Genomic DNA, 16,059 nt, shown 5'->3' on the forward strand with positions numbered 1-16,059 from the left:
TATGTCACTCTCTGGTCTATAAACTATCTCTATGCCAAAAATCACGTCGATTCGTGGCTCCGGTTAGATGTGAAGAATTTTCGCATTTATAATATTAGTATGGATTAATTTTGCTTGTTTATCCTCCCAAAATTCGAATTTTTGTAACCTAGATGAAGTAGATGAAGTGAAGAAATTATTTCGGCGTACTGACGACCAAGTAGTCCTATTATGAAGAAATCCAGGATAATAAACTAGAGTATAACTTGTTCATAAAACCCATTTTACTCTCGATTTAATTATCAACCAGCAATGCATAGTGCAGCAGCAATGAAAAGTATAATTCCTAAAGCATTCTGTATCTCACAGTTTACATAGAAAAAGTATGCATTCCTTTCCAACTGTCCGTCTAAAAACAACCACCTCGACAGTGAAAAGACATTGCAGAAAATGCTAAAAAGCAATCTAATAAGATGAGTAAAAAACGTGGTGCTCAGCGGGTATAACTCGTTCCATATTAAACTTTAAAACGGGGTCCATAAAGTAAAGTTTTAATCAGCAGGAAAGCGGGATTGCCAGCCAGTGTCGAAATGAATTTTTGATACGCGGACCGTAGTTTATGATTAAACAAAAAACAAATGAATGCGATTTTATAATTTCGGATTAAGTAAGTTCTTTTTTTAAATGTAAACTATGGCCACAGAATAGATAATAGTACAAGTAATGACAGCTACAGTAAGAGTTTTATGGCTAAATCAAATCAAATAATGAGAAGATTCGCAGAAGAAACAAAGAAGGTGACGTACGTATCTCGAAGAATTGTCAAATTCAAGTGGCAGTGGGCAAGCTTATTATAAGATTTCATTTGATACCCATATTGTTACAATACAAAATAATTTTTTATTTCCCTTGCCAACGGACGCTGTATTGAAATACCTACCCTACCTACTCTATATCAGTACGACAGTTAAGACGAATAAATGATACTTTATTATGTTAAAATCCGCCCAGAAATTTAGTATGTAGAGGACCAAAGAAATAAACATACGTACTTTCACTCACACATACACATACTCGAAAAAGCATAACCCTCCTTCAGGCAGTTGGATAAAAAACACCTTCAAACAGGAACAAGGGAAGCCTTTGTTGTTTAATTTTCCTGTTCTAATTTAAAAAAAGCACAGACTACGCACGGAAACTTCCTAAAATCCCCATTTACTTTTACGATTATATAAAAACTCCAAAACAAAATCGGTTAACACCGCCAAATTGTTTCAAAGCCACACTTGGCTTAACCGTTTTTAAATTTGCCCCTATACGCACTTACGGTGGTTATAATACTTTCATTTTCATCACCTCGCAGGTAGGGTTGGAACTGAGGCCTTAAGCGGAGGCAGAGGCGGAAGCGGAGGCGAAAAGATTCGTTTCCACGGAGCCATAGAATAAATAAAGGACGTGGAGGCGGAGATGAAAGTGGAAGTTAAAAAAATATACCGGGTGTGGCCCGCACATGAGCAAATAATTAAAACATAGATTTGTACTCGTCAAACTGTACAACATGAGTGCAGTGACTTTTAAAAATAATGGAGTCTAGATTTTCCCTTTTTCATACAAATTAAATACCGTAATCAATGTCCGCCATCTTAGAACCCAACTGACGTCGCCTGTCACGCTACAAACATCAAGCATTTTGCTTTACATTGCTGCTTCGAATAAACTTTAAAGTGTAATAAAAAAAGACTAATTATTTTGAAAAGTCGCTGAACTAATGTTGTTCAGTTTGACGAGTACGATCTGTATTTTAATTATTGGCTCGTCTTACAGGCCACACCCGGTATAAGTAGGAGACATCGTGTTAGAGAAAAGAATCAGAGAGTCTCTGTTATCATCATAGTACCTGGGCAACCGAGGTTTGCCCGGAGTTTATTCTTGTTTAATCGTGTTTTTTGTAGAAGATAAAATCATGTCATCTAGAAACCATATCATAACCATATCATCTAGAAACAATGTCATCTAGAAGCAATGCCGAATACCAAGATCGCCATAGACTGATAAAATTAAGTTTACTTACGTAAATATAAATTGTTAGGATTTTGGCACCCGATCCGACACCCGGTAAATTCAGAATTTACTTTAGTAATAAAAATAAAAAACGAACTCTGGGTCCAGCAGGCTTATTGTCCTATGTGCTGACCTTTGTCAGCACCTCACCTCGTCTTATGCTATATGACAGATAGAAGTGATAAAAACGATTGTAATTTCGATTGTGTTCAGTTAGTATATTCTTAAAATCAAGCTACTCAGGATGGTGTTGGAGCTGCGAGTACTTTACCCCATGCTCCAGGCCCATAAGCGATGCCGTTCTGCCACATATGTTGGAAAATAATAGTAGGTAATAATAAGCAAAGTAATAGGAAGCCGAAATATTTCTTTCAAATAGAATGGTTCTAACTGTAGAAATCACTTTTTATACTAGAAGTAACCACTAACAGTCAAAATTAAGAAGGAACAAATTATACTTTACAAAAAATAACAGTTCGTGTATTTGCCACCTACCAAATTAATTATTCTTCTTTCATTTATTATGTTGTCACAAATAAATGTTTTTCATTTTTGCTTTCGAATTAATTCAAAGGGATTAAAAAAAAGGCGCATTGTATGTTGCAGACCTCCGTTGCAACTCCGCAAAAAATATACAAAGGCCGATGCGGAGGCAGAGGTACGATTTCTCGCGGAAGTTCCGCAGTTACAGAAGCGGAGGTGACGTTCTGTTACAGCCCTATTGCAGGCAGTTACCGCACATTAACAATTCACGCTCCCAGCAAAGCTATATAACAGTCTCCTGAACGCTTCTCAAGGATTAAGTGCGTATAATAGCGTACGATCTTCGCGAAAAAACATGACACTCTTCCAACTTTACGTCTTGCGGTTAGAAAGCGAACACATGGACTTTCAGTTAACGCAGTAGGGTTGTTTCTTCGTTGCAACCAGAGACAGTTATGAAAGAGGATCCTTTAAAACGATCAATATACGTTGACGACATGCTGTTCAGATTTTAAGTGCCTCTGATCTTTGGTATGTTAATGGAAAAATAATTCCTCCTTTTGGAGGATTTGTGTATATTGATTTTCTTTCACGCTATGCGGAGGATGAAGAATGTGCTCATAAAGGGCGCGGTATTTTGGATCGTAAGCCTATCTCTGTAGGTAAAAGGTATTTTTGTAGGTAAAAATATTGTTTGCAACTCAATGTGGTTTTATTTGAGAATGTAATTTTTTCTTCCATAAGTCTGTAGTATGGACAAACAGCACAGGAGAGTCGACTAGGGCTGCGGCTCCACTGAGGCGGAGACGAGCGGAGCGGAGAGAAGACGAGTAGGGATCGATCAATCATATTGTGAATCCACATCTCGTCTCCGCCGCATAATCATCAGACAGTTACATAATTATTTGAATATTAAAAATTAAAATACCTACGGTTAAAATATCGATGTTCAAAATATCGGAAATTAAAATATCGATTGTATCACAATATCGTATCGGTCAAAATGTCTAAGATTGAAATGTCGATTGATTAAAATATCGAATGAGTAAAAATAATCCAATATATCTAAGTTGTAAATGTCAACATATTCGAATGTCGAAAATTAAAATGTCGTACATACAAATCTGCTTTATTTATTGCCCCTTTCTCTTAATAGCATTTATTTTACACTATCTAGTCATTTTTAGCACTCACCGGCCGCTAACGCGGAACGCTCGCTTCGCTCGCTCGGCTTGTGCGTTGTTGTGGTCACAGTTCTAACCAAACCGAACCAAATATTTTTGGTAATTCATGTTCAATAGGTTAGGTTAGGTTAGTATTGCGTCAAGGCGCGAACTGCGTCAACTGAGCGGAATAGGATCTCCGCGAAGCTCAGCTCCATCGACCCTGTCACGTGATAGTTCATACAATAGGATATTCAATACTCTGTACTTCGATATTTTGGACTTTAATATTTATATCTTTCGATGTCACTTTTGTAGATAAATATATTTTCGGCATATTGGACGTAGATTATCTAACCATTCGACAATATAAACTTTCGTTATTATAATTTTCGATAATTCGATACAGTCGATATTTTAATTTTCGATATTTTGAACATCGACATTTTACCTCATTAGATGGATTAGTCGATCCCTACACGGACTCCGCCTCTTATGAGAAATCAAAGAATTAAATCTTTCAAATTGTATTCCAGAACTGATGTTGCTATTGTTTCGTCTCCCCAGTTACTAATAAAATTAAGTAAGTGAAATTTATTTCAGACATAAGTCCATAGGTGCACAATCAAATATACTCAGCGGTACAAAATTTGCCGCTCAGTATACTACTAAAGTTTATATGTGTGTGTGTATTTGCATGTGTGTTACTGTGATACACAATTAAAGATGGCAACTAGGTATTGGCACAGTGACGAGCACTCGTACATTTACAATACAATACAAAGACTCTTTATTGTACACCAGAAATAGCCCCTTAATAGTACCTTAGACTTAGACGCAAGTAAGTAAATAAATAAATAAATATCATGGGACACTTGACACCAATTGACCTAGTCCCAAACTAAGACAAAGCTCGCTGATATTATAATCCCAAAAATTGAATTGAATTGAAAATACTATGGATACTAGGCAACGGATAAACATACTTACATAGATAAATACATACTTAAATACCGGGAATCGAACCCGGGACCTCAAGCTTCATAGTCAGGCTCTCTAACCACTTGGCCATCCGGTCGTCAAAGTTATATGAAATAATAATGATAAGAGTGAAAAAAACGGATGCCGCTGTTGAACCAACATACATACCTACACAATGGCTGCTCCGCTTTCAAAACGAGCTAATATTCAAAATTCCAAAAACAATTTTCCCATGCACAGACGATAAAACTGTTCCACTTTTACACGGTACGAGTGTTAATACGAAGACGCTGTACCACGCACATAAAGACCGAATTTAATCAAGCCAGGAAACGTTACGGCGCCCGGTGATTGGCAAATTTGAAATTGGAACACTGTTCCATTCTGTACGCGACGGTTTATTGTTTTCCCCGACGTCAGAATGACGCTGCGAATTTGAATTTCGAAGGCCTTTGTTTTTTGAAATAGGTTCACTTTTGTTGAGTGTGGCTTTGCATGTTTTGGAGGTTTATTGTGATGCGTCTGTTCACTTTAAAAAAAAAAAACGAATTTGAAATGAAATATTTGCAGGAACGAAAAATTTACATTATAAACTTCTTTGCAAACTTTAAATCTTACTGTTTGTAGTTTACGCCTTAGTGTAGAACAATAAAGCATACTCAGAAAACATTTCCATTACTGTAATTTATTGAAACTTATTGAAGGCGATGGCTTTCTGCAAAGTTTTTTACAGCACATTCTTCTTGGCAATGATAGTGGTTCCAAAAGCGCTGCTAGTGTCAAATCAATACATGCAAAAAAATCCGTTTGCGGATGCGGCCAACTAAAATAAACTTTAATTTAAATTTTACTAAATTAAAACTTTTTTTTTTATGATTTTGACCATCGTTGTCCGAGCATTTATGTAAATCAACATTTTAATTTGTGTCATTGCAAAAAAGGTGGGGGCTAAAAAATTTATCCACCTTAAATGGTAGTTTACCTACTTTACACAATGGCTGACTGGAAATGGTTCCGTTGACATGGCACACTTTTACAATCCATCATCATCATCAGCCTACAGCAGTCCACTGCTGGACATAGGCTTCTTCCATGGCGCGCCACGACACTCTGTCTTCAGCCCCTCGCATCCATCTGCCGCCAGCGATCCTCTAAGGTCATCCGTCCACCGTGCCTCAGGACGCCCTACACTACGTTTTCCCGTCCGCGGTCTCCATTCGAGGACTCGTCTGCTCCACCGTTCATCAGTCCTGCGACAGACGAGGCCAGCCCAACGCCACTTCAACGAACTAATTCTCTGAGCAACGTCAGTGACTTTCGTTCTTTGTCGAATAATGTGATTTCGGATTTTATCCTTCAAAGAAACCCCTAGCATTGCTCTCTCCATAGCCCGCTCTGAGCGACCTTGAATTTGACTTTTACAATACCAATTGTAATTACCAGCGTTAATAATGTTTTACTTTTTGAACTCCACTCAAATAAGGCACAAAGCATTTTCAAAATAGCACACATCTAAAAACACATTCAGAAAAACCTACAAGAATAAAAACAATTTAATTACCGCCCAACTCCTGAAACTCCGGTATCCAATTTCTATACAAAAGCCAAACTTGTGACAGTCTAACACAGGCCCGTGTAAGCCAATTGGGCTCTCATACAAACTGTACCGTTCTTTGGAAAGTTTTAGTGAATTCCGAACTTGCCTGATCTATTTTGTTCGTCCACTGACAGATAGTGAGGCCAAGTTCGCTCGTAAATTTGACTGGGTACTCTAAAAGTGTCACATAGTATAAAGAAGTTTCGTATCAAACAGACGTGACTCCCTGACTACCTGTCCAGAGTTCTAGAGTTAAACGTCAGCTAGATTTTTTAATTTATTGCTCTGATTTTTGATGTTAACGTTCTGGGAAAACTTAAACTGGCGAAAAAGTTTAATGTATTGGGTGGCGTCGAGTTTCTCAATGTTCAAAAGTTAAACCCTTTTAGAGATAAAATCCGAATTTACTTACTCATAGAAGATTTATCGATTGACAATAACGCCATCTGTTGTCTAAGGTGGGAAGTTAATAACGAGAAGGTAATAACGAGAGAGATTCAGCATAATAAATGTTTTTACAAATTATATTCATCAAAGAAGCGACTAATAAACATGAAACCTCGCCGGCGTAGGTGGAGCATTTACCTATTTTATTTAATTTGGAACACAATTTAAAAGGCAAATCTTTTTTTTTCTGGTCGTGGGTAGAAAAGCCATTCAGCCAAAACAAAATATTGCTGAAATTACTGTTTGTTTACTCATTGGGAGCAAGCCACGTTATCTCGTAAAAAACTCTTTTTCTTATGTTTCTGATATTTTATGTCACTAAAGGCCTGTTTCACCATCATTGATAATTTGTATGTGACTGATATCTGCTATCATGCCGTCTTTGTTATTTTGTCCCAATAAATAGAGACGGTATCACAAATATCTAATATCTAAGAAATAGACATAGACATAACTTTATTTCGACATCAAACTTAAAATAATACACAATTTACCAATTTACATTATGCTGCAGTAAGTATATGTGCCTACTACAGCGTTGATTTTCAGTCAATACCTTCATATCTTTGCAGCTAATGTATTAGACCGGAATCAGAACAAATAAGTTTGTGTCGGAAAAGTGTACACTTTAAATAAAATAAAATAATAAATTTATGAAGAACAGCAATAGCTTTATAATCTGTGATTGAATAGGTAATTATGTAGAAACCAAACGAAAGTCTGTTTAAAAGTCAAACTAAAGATACTTGTGTTAGAGATAATAATAATAAATAGGCTTCCCGCCTGCGAGGAAAGCTTATTGCAAATGAATTAAATATTTACTTAGTTTAAAATTTAAAATTACTATCAAAAAATTTATACTTAAAAATAAAAATAATTCGTAAAATACATCAAATTAATCAATGAGTGATGAAATACGCCCTAAAGTTTTTGCTGATTGGTTTGTTTTCAATTGTTTACACGAGGTAACAATACTGTCTTTTGACTGTTATTTCTTGAAGAATTCATTACTTTTATAACAATCGAATGTAAAACGCCAAGTTTCTCTTCGAGAGCCTCCAAGTAATTACTAGTATCTGCAGTCCTCGTTGGCAACTTTCGCGAGACAGATAGTCGTCGGCAGCTGGAAACTTTGCTCATAAACATGTCGGCTGGCTTCATAGAGTGGGTTACTTGGGGCTATTGTGACACCGTGTTGTTAAACTCTTTTGAAAATAGCCATCTTACATCTTTAAACCAGTAATTCTTTTATTTAATTTCATGTCATATCTAACGGTGGCATCCTTATTAGTTATACGTATATAACCAATAAGGATAGAATGAATAGGTTATATATGTGTGTGCGTGTGTGTGTTTATTATTCCTTTACGTTGAAACGGCTGTACGAATTTGGATGAAATTTGGTCTGTATATAGCTGGACGTCTTTTCTAACAAATAAGCTACTTTTTATTCCGATATTCCTACGGAAAAGGGATAAAATCTCGAAATTTCAACCACTGGTTTTAGATTTATAAATTTTGGCACGAGTGATTACAATTTGAATGAAAGCTACGATGTATCTTTTGGGTATTCCTATTGGATTATACTAAAAAAACCGGAACTTCAATTCAACTGTTGATTTTAATAGTTAAGGTACGTGTGCGAAGCCGCGGATAAACATTAGTGTTAGATATAAGCTTGTTATATAATATTATTGTATCTACCGTTTGCGCCCAAATTAACAATAAAACGTTAAATCGAGACGCTCAGTTCGGTGTAAACGCAGTCTGTATCGGCAGTACAAAGGGCTCTCTCGGTCGCAACTCGCCTGACACGATGTACTCAAACTTTTTGAATAATTGAGGTTTCCTCGAAGCAGAGGATTCATCAATTTTACTCATTGAAACTTCCAAAATTGATTTGAAACAATGTTCACCCTGATTCTTCTTAAAACGTTATTTCCGCCATGTTGCTGCTTTCCTTAAGATATAGTCAAGAGCGCAGAGGCTTTATAGAGGCCAGAACATTAGACAATACGGCCACTGGACATATTCTTAGGAAACTATAAATATAGATTAGCTTGAAAAGATCCCTTTTAGGGATAAGTTCGCCTTTGTACTATTTTGTTTTGTTGTTTTCTTTTTGTATTATTTTTGTGTTTTATATACAATAATAGTATATATACATACATACATATATACATATCATTATTCACACAAATTGACCTATATAGTCCCAAACTAAGCAAAGATTGGACTATTTATGGGTACTAGGCAACGGATAAACATACTTAAATAGCTAAATACATACTTAAATATATATTAAACATCCCAGACCCGAGAACGAAGAATTGCATTACTCACACAAATGTCTGCCCCGACCGGAGATCGAACCCGGGACCTCAGCCATCCGATCGTCTACTATTAATGTAGGGTTTGACCTTCTTTCGTTGATCTCAATAACATAATCTCTGAATTAACGTAATCAAAATCAACACGAACACAAAGTGAACACGTTTATTCTTTAAGTAGGCTGTAAAGGGCTCTTTGACATAATTATCATATCGTAAAGCCGTGGTGGCCTAGTGGTTTGACCTATCGCCTCTCAAACAGAGGGTCGTGGGTTCAAACCCCGGCTCGCACCTCTGAGTTTTTCCAAATTCATGTGCGGAATTACATTTGAAATTTACCACGAGCTTTGCGGTGAAGGAAAACATCGTGAGGAAACCTGCACGAAACCTGCGAAGCAATTCAATGGTGCGTGTGAAGTTCCCAATCCGCACTGGGCCCGCGTGGGAACTATAGCCCAAGCCCTCTTGTTCTGAGAGGAGGCCTGTGCCCAGCAGTGGGACGTATATAGGCTGGGATGATGATGATGATGATCATATCACTTTTTTACTCCCAGCGCAACAAGCAGATTGTAATTACAAAGGCTACATTTACCAAACAACTTCAGGTTTAACGTTTTAAACTTTCGTGATTTTCACTCATAGTCAAAATAGAACACACAGGACTTATCACGCTAAGCACACGAAGTCTACTCGTAACCACGGTCACTGCAATGTGGTCGAAACGTCGAAGTAAATATTACTTGTGTGTTTAGCGTGATAAGTCCTGTGTTGTAACTTCTGGTTTTCAGTTTAATTGACAGCTTGTATACTTAATCCTCATAAAAAACATGGAACTTTCATTCAAAATTAAGAGTTACTAAACGGCCCTTATATCCTATAAAATACCACATATAAGATTAAAAAAAACAAGAACCTTTTATAATATAATGTCTTAGCCCTATGGGGACTCAGTTCCAATAAAAGCGGCCCTAATTGATTTAAACGTTAGCTGCTTCTTGAAGCATTCGAGAAACCAGATTTTAAAACATTATACGTGACGCAGACACCTTATCCGGGAAAGTTTAGTCATCAGCCAGAGAGCTCCGAGAAAAATGCGCACGACCCTCTGGAGGGTTATCAGAGGTACTCCGAGTTGGGGCATGATTTACTTCGCGATATGCCCCTGGGCCCTGTCGGGAAGTCGATTTATTTACCACGCTTTAAATGCAATCCGATTCTGGATTATGTACGCATCAGAGCTGTAGGAGGTATAGAAAATCGTTTTCAGTCGTCCTTTATTATCCGGACAACTGAGGAGTGAAAGTCCCTGCCTGCGTCTGTGTTACCTGATCGCTTCAATGTGGCTGTCTTTAAATCTAGAGTGAATGGACCACCGATCTTATATAGAGATAGGCCGTAAGAGTTTACAGTCAAAGGTTCCGCGCGCCTTTGAATCGGTACCGTGCGGTCTTGATTTCCCATCACTAAATCTCGCTCGTGACGTCATCGTAGGTACTAAAAATTCGACACGCTAGGGTCTCATTCAGTTTGAAGCGCTCTTTTCATCTATCTCGATATAAGGTCTGTGGAACGGACATTTATCAGGGAAGGGTGCTCCATCTTAGTCCTTACCAGAGAACGTACTTTTCGTGCCGATGATATCAATTTGACGTCACGCTGCATATGCATATAGGATGATTCCAATTAGTCATCATCATCTTGACAGCCGAAAGACGTCCACTGCTGGACATAAGGCCCCCAAGGCTCTCCACTCAGACCGGTCTTGTGCTTTCCGCATCCAACGCGATCCCGCGATCTTAACCAGGTCGTCGCTCCTGGCCTATGTCCAGTAGTGGACGTCTTTTGGCTGACATGATGATGATGATAATGGTAGAGGTCGATTCACCCTCCCGTGACAACCGAATCGCCGTTCACTGACCATCGAAAATCATTGTAAAATGGCTGTGCTGTAATAAATCAAGTGCCAAGTGTAAACCATTTTTACGATTCCATAACCAAAATCAAACACGGTATAGTTTCGTCGTACCCGTTCGTCCGTATATCACAACTATTTTATTATACATTTATATACTTCAGATAAAGCAAGGTCTACACTCGGTGCTAGAATAAAATTGCTGAAATAATAGCGCCGAGCTTGTGTGTCGAACTCTTCGTAATTGACTTTAAGAAGTTATTTTCTAGCATTCCCTGGGGAGACTAAATGGTTCAATTTCACTTGGTACAAAAGATCGCCGGGCTGTGTTCCGTCGCTTTGAACAAATAAGGTATGACTTTAAGTTCGTTTAAAAGGACGTATTTGCATTTAAGTCACTTTGTAAGGTACATCTAATGAATTTATTAGCAAAGTGGAAATTAAAGGTGTTGTTGAAGCGAAAATAAACTGCTAGCTCATCAGCAAGGGCTAATTGAGTTACTAATATAACCATTGAAAATCAATCATAACTAATTCTTCTTTCTACTGTAAAAATCCAAATCCAAATGGTTCCAAATGGTTGCCTGAAAGATATCGCTTTAAAGCGATAAGATCGCATATTGTCTGAACCCTGAATTTATGTGTGTATATAGATTTTTTTGTACCGATTTGTGGTGTGCGATAAAGAATATTTGTATTGTATTGTAAAATCTAGACTGGTCGATTTATGATTTATTGACTGTACACTTTGATTATTTAACTAGAATTCTAGTTGAAATATTGAAGACTGTACAACGTCTACATTGTTTAGTGAATTGTTCAAATGGTATAATTTGTTTGATATTGATTCAAAGTCAAAGTTGGTCAACTATTTTATTACAATAAGTACTCTTTTATTACTTAACTGATTAAACACGATACTCAGAATCATTAGAAGCGTCAAAGTTAAGGTTGAATTAGGTATCAGAGTAATTATATCCCGAAGTTAATCGAAATCTATTCACGTACAGTTGAGCAAACTGAATCATGTGCCAGGGTGAAACCCTTGTTCTACTGAATGATATCATGTTGGCCCCGTATTTTTGTCAAGGAAATCATGGTCAAATTGATTATGAAAACCCTGGTACATGAATCAGTTTGTTCTTGATTGATGATGTTATAGTTAGTTTTTTAAAAGATGTTTTTTCAAAGAATATAAAGTTCTGGGGCTCCTTATCTCAAAACGGAAAAATAAACCCTTGTAAGATCACTTTGTCGTCTGCCTGTCGGTCAGGACCATTTTTCTCAGAAATTGAGTTGAAATTAAAAGAAAACATTTGATACTAAGATTTCTTTGTTTTAATTTAACCAACCGAGAGAGCGTAAAATCAAAAGTTTTATAGTAAACAGTCTTTTAAAAGATTCGTATCTTTTTACTGCCTAAACTTAATTTTTAAATGAAGTCTAGGAAAGTTTAAGCAATTAAAAGATTAAAATGAGTAAGTATTTTCTTGCAAAAATATTTCATTATTAAATGAAGTCTAGGTACAAGGTGGAAAATTTATTTAAGAATATAAACTTATAGAAAATACAATCATAATACCTAGAGCTAGTCTAGGTATGTTTAGGCAGTTAAAAGACCTTTTGAAAGTCTGGTTTCTTACAAAAAGCGTGGTTTCTTGCAAAATTAGAAGAAAACGAAAACCATTTTCCAATCACCAAAGAAATAACATTGTCACGTCCAACAATCTATACACAAGACAAGTAGCATCTCTACAGATTTCCGCTTGGAAGCTACAGCACCTTACTTTACATTCTTTCTTTTATTGTCACTTGCAGTTCTCAAGCGACCAACGGAACAAGTTTCAAGCAAAGTAAAATAAAGACCATTTTGAAGTCGGGGGTTAATGGGAACGAATCCTTTCCAAGATGCTTCTCCCTAGGGATGTCCCTTCAGGAATGCTTGGCGGCTGATTTGCGCGCATTTGGCCTTTAACTGTCTGGAATGCATGCAAAATCAAAGAGAATTTTCTAGAATTAGTTTTACACTTTCATCTTTTTTGTCGCACAAAAATAACAAAACTGATGGGCCATCTTGGTTCTGTGATGCGAACAAACATTCCTACTACTTTTTACTCGTTTAGTACCAAGTATAATTTTACATCTAAGTAGCGTAACTTAGTTTTATGAGTAAAAAATGGCCGCTAAAATTGAATGCCAACGTAATTGGTAGACGTAGAGACTTATATCAAATATATTGACCTGGATAACTCAAGTTTTAAATCGAGTTTATTCCGACGTGTTTAATATGAGTGAGTCTCACGGTAGAGACTTGCGTAAAATGCTTTAGTTTTAGTACTTTGCTCCCAAACGGTACACACGTGCCTATTGCTTTGGCTCATCCCACTATTTGCCTGTCTGTTCCTCTGGCATAAGTCTAGTAAATTGACAAATACCTGACTGTGGAGTATGACTTCTATAATAAAAACATTTGCACCATCGTGTTCGGTTCAAACTTGGTTCTCTGCGGCTTTTTAAAAGTTTCTACATAATTTAACTTGCGATGTTTTTTAAATACAACCTTGCTAGTCTACTCACACTTTTGGTAATCGAATTGACCAGTAAGGTAGGTACCCATTAATACTAGTTGGATGACAATGCAATAATACTCAACAAAAAACACATTTAGCAAAAGTTATTTTGGCAAAAACTATTATTTTTTTCGCAAAAGCTGCATCTATTTACATTGTTATAATAAATATTTTCGTAACCAAAACTGAAACATAAATAACAGACACGAGCATTTTCTGCCACACAATATTTTATCTTTCATCCTTGAGCTATCTGTGGAAGCTATAAAAGGCGTTTTTCAGAGCTGCAACCTCTTTAGTAAGACGGCAAAGTACTCGTGTGAATCCTGAATGAGACTGAAATATATCTCAGCTCCTGACTCTCGAGTGCAACGAGTATTTTAAAAAGTTACGTGCCCATTTTTACCTTGAATTTTCCATGAGCTACTTCTTAGCTATATTTATATATACGTTAATGGTTACGCTTCAGATTGGAGTATTTACGTTTTGCTATTTTAATATCCTCGTCAAAAGAAAAAACGTCTTTCTTTGAACTTTGAATTATTAATTCGACAAAAGTTCACGATGGCCCAAATTAAAATATTATTTGCGTTTGAGACACGACATTTGTATTAGCGTCTACAGACTCACGCCGAGAACCCCCGAGAACACCAGAGAAGCGTGAATGTGATCGCTTTCTCGCCGTCTCGTTCTCGCGCTCGCCTGTTCTCCGATCGGTGTCGGTATTTTCAAAGGGTTTCTCGGGCGAGAGCGAGACACGAGAACGGTATTACATTCTTGTTCGGTCTCAGTGCGACCGTGGATTTAATTGACCAAAGCCGCTGCAATGTCGTCCATTCCGGATAACGATCGAGAATGCAAATGAGAAGGTCGGGAGTGTAGGTAGATGCCTTCTCGGTTTTCGTGCAATTTCTCGGCAAGACTTCTCGCCGAGACTTCTCGCATGAGTCTGTAGGCGCTATATAATGGGTTGTGACATAAATGATAACTCGTATTCCAAAGGGCAAGGTCATTAAAATATTGAAAGTTATAAACAAATGACTTGTTCGAAAGTTAAATTAAAATCTTTACGACTTTGTCAAGGACATTAGAATAATGATGAAGTTAACATTGTTCCTAGAACTATATTTCTTAACCATTTTCTTTAAAAACATTATAATGTTTTACTGCAACATGTCACGTACTCAGATGTTTACAAAATCATTCAGTGTGGGTAACAGCAAGGCGATCGTAATCATTTTCTATTCTCTTTCTACTCTCATATAATATCATTTGACGGAAAAGAATGGCGAATGTGATTGTGGTTCCAAGTAAGTAGGTAAGACAATTCATGTCCTCCGGTTCTAACTTTTATACACTTGACATAGTCTAATGCCCATTTAGTTTGCGAAATGACATAGTAAAATGCCAAAGTTGCCAAGCCAATTATTAATTTATTGATTATGAAAGAATTCCACTTCGGATGAAAATTCAAATAACATGAGTGCAATGCAAAATGTTAGAAGTACCTGCATTGGGACAAAATTAGTTAAGTATTCTTTAATTTTTTTATGATAGGATTAAAGACATTTTTGTTTTGAAAGAGTACGTAAAATAGACTGCCTTCGACAAAAAAAAGTGAAAAAGAGAAAATAAAGAAACTTTATTGAAATTATGCATTAAATTTACAAGAAAATACAAATGCATTTAAACAACCCCCTCTTTTTAGACATTGGTTAAAAACAAAATGTCTTTGCCAACAATTCTTTGTTCAATAACCGTGTCAACAATTTGTGGCAGCCCCTCAACAGTTTCGTATTTGATAGTAAATATTGATGGATGTATTAAACTAACAATCATAAGCCTGCGGCCTCAGAGAACCTCAATAACAGTTACAGAGCCCCACATCGTAGACCCTTCATTATTATACGCCGTCTAATTTCGAAGGTTTTTTTTATTCGTATTTTTGTTACCCTGCATCCCTCCCGAATACCAATTTCTTACAATGTTGTTTTCATTCCATTCCAGTCTATGTCTAGCTCCGTTATTCGTTCATTCCTTTTTTCCACCGTATTGTTATCTTCTTCTGTTTTTTTGAATTGGGAATCAGGTTGCGTTTGTTTGTGATTCGTTGTCGTTCTTTCAAATACAGCGGAGATAATTTTCGTAAAGGTCGTTGATCGTTGTACCCTCAATATTTGATTCGGGGCAATATTTCGTATTTCCAGTTCGAAATGTGTCATCATGCGAAAAAAGACACTGTAATTTTTCCCGAAATTGAGCTTTAAATTTGAAAATAGGCGTATCTGAATATAATGTGAAACTCAGTACTGGCAAAGCTTTAATGGTACTTCCTTTTTGTTCAGCAATATTTCATAAATAAAACTCGTCTGGAAAAAAAAGATCTTAGATAGTACTCTTTAAATCCACAAACACTTTACACTTTAACTCACATATAAGTCGTCAAAAAAATAAAAAGTTAAAAAATGGGAAACTTTCACTGTGTCCACAGTGGTGTTCTGAATAAACACTACATATTAACATGAAACGTGAAAAC

At 36.6% G+C, this 16,059-nt stretch overlaps 2 protein-coding genes across 4 annotated transcripts in view; both read right to left on the bottom strand.

Moving 5' to 3' along the window:
* The window catches only part of LOC141432872 (protein turtle homolog A-like), a 414,047-nt gene that overhangs the window by 231,088 nt on the left and 166,900 nt on the right, over positions 1 to 16,059 (bottom strand). The window lies entirely within an intron of this gene.
* The window catches only part of LOC141432896 (SCP2 sterol-binding domain-containing protein 1-like), a 532,736-nt gene continuing 520,721 nt past the window's right edge, over positions 4,045 to 16,059 (bottom strand). Inside the window, exon 4 of the transcript XR_012451880.1 lies at positions 4,045 to 4,137. The gene's annotated coding sequence lies outside the window, so the exon portion shown is untranslated. The remainder of the gene's footprint in view (positions 4,138 to 16,059) is intronic.

Source organism: Choristoneura fumiferana, chromosome 11 (genome assembly GCF_025370935.1).
Source record: "Choristoneura fumiferana chromosome 11, NRCan_CFum_1, whole genome shotgun sequence".
NCBI classification, from domain to species: domain Eukaryota; kingdom Metazoa; phylum Arthropoda; class Insecta; order Lepidoptera; family Tortricidae; genus Choristoneura; species Choristoneura fumiferana.